General features: G+C 35.0%; 1 protein-coding gene and 1 non-coding gene across 9 annotated transcripts in view; one reads left to right on the plus strand and one right to left on the minus strand.

Moving 5' to 3' along the window:
* Positions 1 to 7,196, minus strand: part of Ehbp1 (EH domain binding protein 1) — a 386,641-nt gene that overhangs the window by 161,117 nt on the left and 218,328 nt on the right. The gene's annotated exons all lie outside the window — the stretch shown is intronic.
* Positions 3,735 to 3,840, plus strand: LOC111818065. The gene has a single exon (XR_002822136.1). It is a non-coding gene; the product is annotated as a U6 spliceosomal RNA (small nuclear RNA).

A 7,196-nucleotide genomic window follows, 5' to 3' on the forward strand; every position in this document is an offset into this window, starting at 1 on the left:
AATTAAATAAAAAAGAATCACAGCAGCCATCTCAATACAAACCCTCAAGGAAAGGAGAGTTTGAAATGCAGTATTTCAAGCCCTAAAGGAAAACATTCTCCAACCCAGATTGATTTACCCCACAAATCTATCTATAAAATTGATGGAGAAATAAAATACTTCTTTGACAAAAATATCTGAGAAAATTGGTTGCCAACAAATCAACACTCCAAAATGTTCTGAAGGATATTCTACAAAGAGAAAATGAATACAACTCCATGAACCCCAACACAATCAATCAAGCAGGCAAAACAAGCCAACAGCAGGAAAATAACACGACAAGGATAAATCTATGCATATCAGGTATAACTATGAATGTTAATAGTATCTATTAAAACAAAAGAAAAAGACTGGAAGAACGGATTAATACAGGAAATCCAACAATATGCTGCATACAAGAAAAACACTTAATTCAGAAAAAAGTAATTTAGAAACTGAAAATCAAACAGTGGAAAACAATACTTCATACAACAGCAACCTGATAAAAGCAGGAGTAGCTATTCTATTTGCAAAAAAAGTGAATTTCAAGCCAAAACTGATTAAGAGAGACAGAAAGGTCAATACATCCTTATGAAGGGATCAATCAAGAGGAAGAGATAACAATCACAAATATATATGAACCAAATACAGGTGCACCCAGCCATATAAAACAAATATAAAAAAATCAAGTAAGCCCTAATACAAATATAATGGGGGATCCCAATACCTGACTGTAACAAACATACAGACTAGCTAGACAAAAATGTCAACAATGAAATACAAGAACTGAACCAAACTTTTGAATAGACCTAGATGATTTATAGTGTTGAACCCTACATCAGAATAGACATTCTTCTCAGCTGCACACAGAATATTCACCAAAACAGATCACATACTAGCTCAAACAAAATGCTTAAAGAAATGAAAAGGAATTAAAATTATCCCATGCATAGTATCACACCATGGTGCAATGAAATTGGAAATCAATGGCAAAAGAATCCGAAAGATATTAAACACATGGATATTAAATAGCACCCACTGAACAACCAATGGGTCGCAAATCAAATTAAAGAAGACATTAGACTGTTTCTACAATTAAACAATGCCAATAAATTATATTGGAATTTATGGGACACAAAGCAGTCCAACAAGGATCATTTATAGCACTGAATACTAGTATTGGGCAATCAAAACAAGCTCAAATAAACAACTTAGTGTTGAACCTCAAGCTTCCAGAAAAAGAGCAAGTGAAACCCAAAGTTCCTACAGGAAGAAAATTATACAGAGCAGCCCAGAAATTAATACAATGGAGACTAAGAAAACAATACAAAGCATCATGAATCGGAGAGTTAATTTCTTTGAAAGAATAAATAAAATCAACAAATACTTAGCTAACTCTATTTTTAAAAAAGTGTGTGTGTGTGTGTGTGTGTGTGTGTGTGTGTGTGGAGGGGGGACTCAAATCCAAGCAATTAGGAAATAAAAGAGTGAAATCACAAAAGATCTGGCAGAGATCTAGAAGATCGTCAATACCTACTTTGAGAACTTGTATTCTAGCAAGATAAAAAATGGAGAAGAAATGGACAGATTTCTAGATACATATGAATGACCAAAGCTGAATCAAAAAGACAGAAATCTTTGGGGCTGGTGAGATGGCTCAGTGGTCTAAAGCACCTACTTACAACGAGCTTGGCAAAGCACAGGGACCGCGGTTCAATCCCCCAGCACCACATGCCAGCCCGCCCCGCCCCCTGGTGGACTGAGCTGGCCACACACACACACACACACACACACACACGCATAAATAAATAAAATTTTAAAAAAGACATAGAAATCTTAAATATAAATCATCATCAGCGAGTAAAATCGAAGATGTCATAAAATTCTACCAACAAAGAAAAGCCCAGGCTCTGACAGATTCACTGGTAAATTCTCCAAGAAATTTACAGAAGACTTAACATCACTACTTCTCAAATTCTTTAACGAAACTGAATGGGAAGAAATATTTCCAAATTCATTCCTTGATACAAGCATTAACCTGATACCAAAACAAGACAAAGATCCAACTGAAAAAGACAACTACAGGCCGATCTGCCTAATAAACATAGATGCAAAAATCCTGAATGAGATATTGACAAATAGAATACAGCAAATTATCAAGAAGATTATACACCATGACCAAGTAGGATTTATCGCAGGAATGTACCAATGGTTCAACATACTCAAATCAAGAAATATAATACATCATATTAACAGAGCTGAGGATGAAAAACATGATCATCTTAACAGATACAGAAAAAGTGTCTGACAAAGTCCAGCACCAATTCATGATAAAAATTCTACAGAAAATTGGAGCTGATGGTCTTTATCTCAATCTAATAAAAAACATGAGAAACCAACATCCAACATCATATAAAATGGACAAAAACTGGACACTTTCACTCTAAAATCAGCAACAAAACAAAGATGTCCACTGTTATCTCTCTTTTCAATATAGCTCTGGAGATATTAATCACAGAAATTTGGTAAGAGACAAAAATAAAAAGAATAAGGACAAGAAAGGAAGATGTTATACTATCATTATTTGCAGATGACATGATACACTTTGGAAGAACCCAAAAACTGCACTAAAATATTTTTAGATTTAATAACCATATTCAGTAGTGTAGCTGGGTACAAAGTCAACACTAAAAAATTAATAGAATTTCCTGTACGTAAATAACAAACTCACTGAGAAAGCAACAAGGGAAATAATTCCTTTCACAGTAATACTTTTCCCAAAAAATAGTTGGAATCAATCTAATAAAGAAAGTTAAAGACCTCTACATTCAAAACTACAGTACTGTGCAAAAAGAAATGAAATAGAAAGACAGCCTTTTTTCTTGGGTAGGAAGAACCAATAGAGTCAAAATCGTCATACATACAAAATTATTTTACAGATTGACTTCAACCTTGATCAAAATTTCAATAGCATATCTTACAGAATTAGAGAAAACAATCATAAAATTCATTTGGAACCAAAAGAGACCTAGATAAACTAAAGCAATTCTGGGAAAGGCAGGGGGCAACACAATTCCTGACTTGAAATTATACTAAAAAACTACTATGATAAAAAACAAAATTTAAAAACCAGCATGATACGGCAAAAAACAGACCCAAGGATCAGTGGAGCAGCCCAGAAGATGCAGAAACTGCTCCGGACACACTCAGCTACCTCATATTTGATAAAGGAGTCAAACACCTTCAAGAGAAGAACAAGGGCCTCTTAAATAAAATGCTCCTGGAAAACTGGCTTCCCATGTCCTGAAGATGAAAACTGCCCAGTATCTCTTACTATACACTAAACTAAAATTGCAACAGAGATCTAAATATTAAAACAGACACACTAAATCTTCTTTATACAGACTTCTGAAGACACTGGTGTAGACAATGATTTTATGAAAAATCTCCAATTGCATCAGAATTATCACAGAGAATCAGCATCTGGGATTTTGTCTTATTAAAAAGCATTGGCATAGCAAGAAAAATCACCCACAGTGTAAAGAGACAACCCACAGTCTGGGGGAAAAAATTACCAGCTGTTTCTCAGAAAAGCACTAAAATCTAGCATTTACAAAGAACTCAACAAAGTCAGACACCCCACGTTTCAATCCCAACAATCGAGGTAAAAATAGGCATCTGAAATAAATAGATACTTCTTAAAAAAGTACAAATGGGTGCTCACTTTGGCAACACATATACTAAAATTGGAATGATACAAAGAAGATTAGCATAGCCCCTGCACAAAGATGACCACAAATTCATGAAGCATTCCATATTTTTTTTTAAAAAATTACAAATGGCAAATATGTGAGAAAGTGTTCAATATCACTGGCAATTCAAGAAATGCAAATTAAAACAACACTAAGAGTCCATCTTACTCCAGAAAGGATGGCTGGTATCAAGAAATCTATGAATAACAAATACTGGAGTGGGTATGTATGTCAGAGGGAAAACATTCTTCTCTGTTGGTGGGAGTGGAGACTGATGTAGCCACTGTGAATATCAATGTGGAGATTCCTCAAAAAACTAGGACTAGAGGTTCTATGAGATCCAGATATTCCCCTTCTGGCTATCTTCTTGAAAGAATTAAAAGCTGTCATACCACAACAATATAAGCATATCTATGTTTTATCAGCATGGTCTACCATAGTTACATCTTGGAAACATCTCAAATGCCCATGAACTGAGGAATGGACACCCCCCCCAAAAAAAATGGATTTTTGCAATGGGTACTACTCAGCCATAAAGAAGGATAAGTTTGAGACATTTCTAGGTAAATGGACACACCTTCAGACCATACTCTGAAGTGAAATAAACTGGACACAAATGCAAATACTTCAATTTTTTCTCTACTGTGAGAAACCAGAAGTATAAATAAGGACTATTATGTATAACAAATATCATGGAATATTAGGAATATGTTCACATTGGTAGGGGAACTAGGGAGGGGGTAAGAGTAAAGGAATAAAGGGGAAAGAAAATATACCTAAAATGTACCAATAAACTTACTTTTAATGAAATAAAAAGAAACAAAAACTTCTCAAAGTTGAGAAACAAATTTCCATGAAAATCCTTATACAAGGGCAGGAAATATATAAATAATATTCACAGGGGTGAGGACATAGCTCAGTGGCACAGTACCTACCTACCTGGCAAACACAAAGTCCTAAGTTCAGTTACCGGTAACCAAAATAATAATAATAATAATAATAATAACAGTAACAATATTTTTTTAAGTTTTTGTTTTTTGGGTTTTTTTGTGCAGGGCCTCACTACACAACTTGGACTTGTAGTGATCCTCCTGATTTCTGCCTCTCTAGTGCTGGGATTATAGGAATGTACCACCATGCCTGGACTCCACTGCCTAGAGGCAGGGCCAGCACAGCATGTGGTGCCAAGGAACAAGCCCTGGCCCCTGCACTTACCTAAGCAAGAGCTTAGTCTGCTGTGATATACCACTGGCCCTAGCAACAATATTTCTAATTGCAGAAATCTGAGGACAAAATCTTTACCTGTCATAAGGCAAACATATAAAACTGCAATAAAATATTATAGAGTGAAAAAAGGAATACATTAAAGCTATTTGAAATATCACAGTTACATATTAGAAACAATACTGAGGAAACAACGTCTATTTAAAGCATAGGGCCATTTTTGTTATGATGAAAATATATTTTGCCTTTCACAAAGGTAAAAATTAACATGTTTAGCTACACAGAATAATAATGCTTTTAAAAGTTTAGGAAAAATATGACTTAAGGGTCTCATACAGATAAAAGAATTGAAAAGCAGCTTCGAGGAATCATACACAGATAGACAAGACAGAAATATTATGGCTAAATTTGACAGTAGTAGCCAAGTGTTGGTTAGTGTTCATCTTGTCACTATGACCAATAAGATTAGATATAATTCCTTTATACTAAGATATCAAAATTCAAGATTTTAAAGTTTCTAACTACTGGATAGAAAATAGACTTTGGGTGGGGGTAGAGTAGAAACTGACTGGAAAGGTGGAAAGCTATAAGAGACAGGCAATGAGGAACTATATATCAGAGTAGGGGAAAGGATAAGAAGTAGCAAGATTTAGATATTTTATTTTTAAGAATAGAGCTTATAGGATTTACTAATGGACTGCACTGCATGTGTTCTTCAATATGGAATTCAGTAGTCACAAGTGAATAAAATCTGAAAATTTTATTTATTTTTTTTTCTTTTCAAAGTTTTATTGATAAACATATAGCAATGAGACAGTTTCAAATCAAATCGAAATGAAAATTTTAAATAAGTTGTTTAGGTAAACTATTCACATTTTAAAATGCTTAACCACTGCAATATGACAGAAGATACTACACTAGCACAGATATAGACTATTTCCGTAATCACATAAAAATCTATCAGAACTTGGATAGCTACTATAGGGAACAGGAGAAAAAATGGCTCAAGTTTTCTGTGTAACTAGATGAATGGCAGTGCCTTTTACTGACATGAGGAAAACCAGGGGAAACAGGAGGTTGGGAAGGAAAATTTAGAGCTTATTTTTCACAGGGAGAGATATTCAGTACACAAGAGTTCAGAGAAATGTTGGAGCTACAAATATAAGTTTAGAATACAAAAACAGAATTTTGTTCAACTTTTTGGCTTTTTGAGACAAGAGTCTTGCTATGTAGTTTAGTTCACTCTTGAACTCAGTATGTGGCCTCGGTTGGCTTCACACTTCATACAGGGATCCTCCTACCTCATCCTCCCAACTGCTGGGATTACAGGCCTAGCTTCTAATAGTATTTTAAATCATAAAATTAGATGTGACCACAAATCAATGTAATACTTGAAACATTAGCCAGAGTAATCAGGCAAGAGAAAGAAATACAAAGAGAAAGGGATATATATATATATATATATATTTATATGAAAAAAATAAAATTATCATTAACTGCAGATGATACAATCTACACAGAGCCAAAAATTCCACCAAAAAAACCCTAGAATTTATAACCAAATTCAGCAATGTAGCAGGATACAAAATCAACATACGAAAATCAAGAGTGAGCCTATACACTGATAATGAACTCCCTAAGAAAGAAATTAGGAAAACAATACCATTCCCAATAGCAGCAAGAATTAACTGAAACAAATAAGTGAAAGGTCTCTATAATAAAAACGATAGTACTCTGAAAGAAAAGATTGAAAAAGACATCAGAAAATGCAAAAATATCCTCTGTCCTTCCTGGTAGAGTGAACAAATATAGTCAAAATGGCCATATTTTCAAAACTGATATACAAACTCAATGTAACCTCAGTCAAAATACCAACAACATCCTTTACAGAAATAGAGAAAACGGGGCCAGACAAAAAGCTCAGTGGATTAAAGTGCCTGCTTAGGCAGATGCAGGGTTCTGAGGTTCAATCCTCTGGCCTGCTGTGCTGGCCCTGCCCCTGGGGTACACTGAGAAGGAGATTGAGAATGGGCCTGGTGGTACATGCCTGTAATCCCAGCTTTTGGAAGGCTGAACACAGGCAGATCAGTACGAGTCCAAACTATGTAGTGAGACCCTGTAGACCCTGTACTAAAATGAGAGAGAAAGAGAGAGAGGGAGAGAAGGAAAGAGGGAGAGAGAGAGAGAGAGGGAGGGAGGGAG

This window comes from Octodon degus, unplaced genomic scaffold, assembly GCF_000260255.1.
Source record: "Octodon degus isolate 3935 unplaced genomic scaffold, OctDeg1.0 scaffold00078, whole genome shotgun sequence".
NCBI lineage: Eukaryota > Metazoa > Chordata > Mammalia > Rodentia > Octodontidae > Octodon > Octodon degus.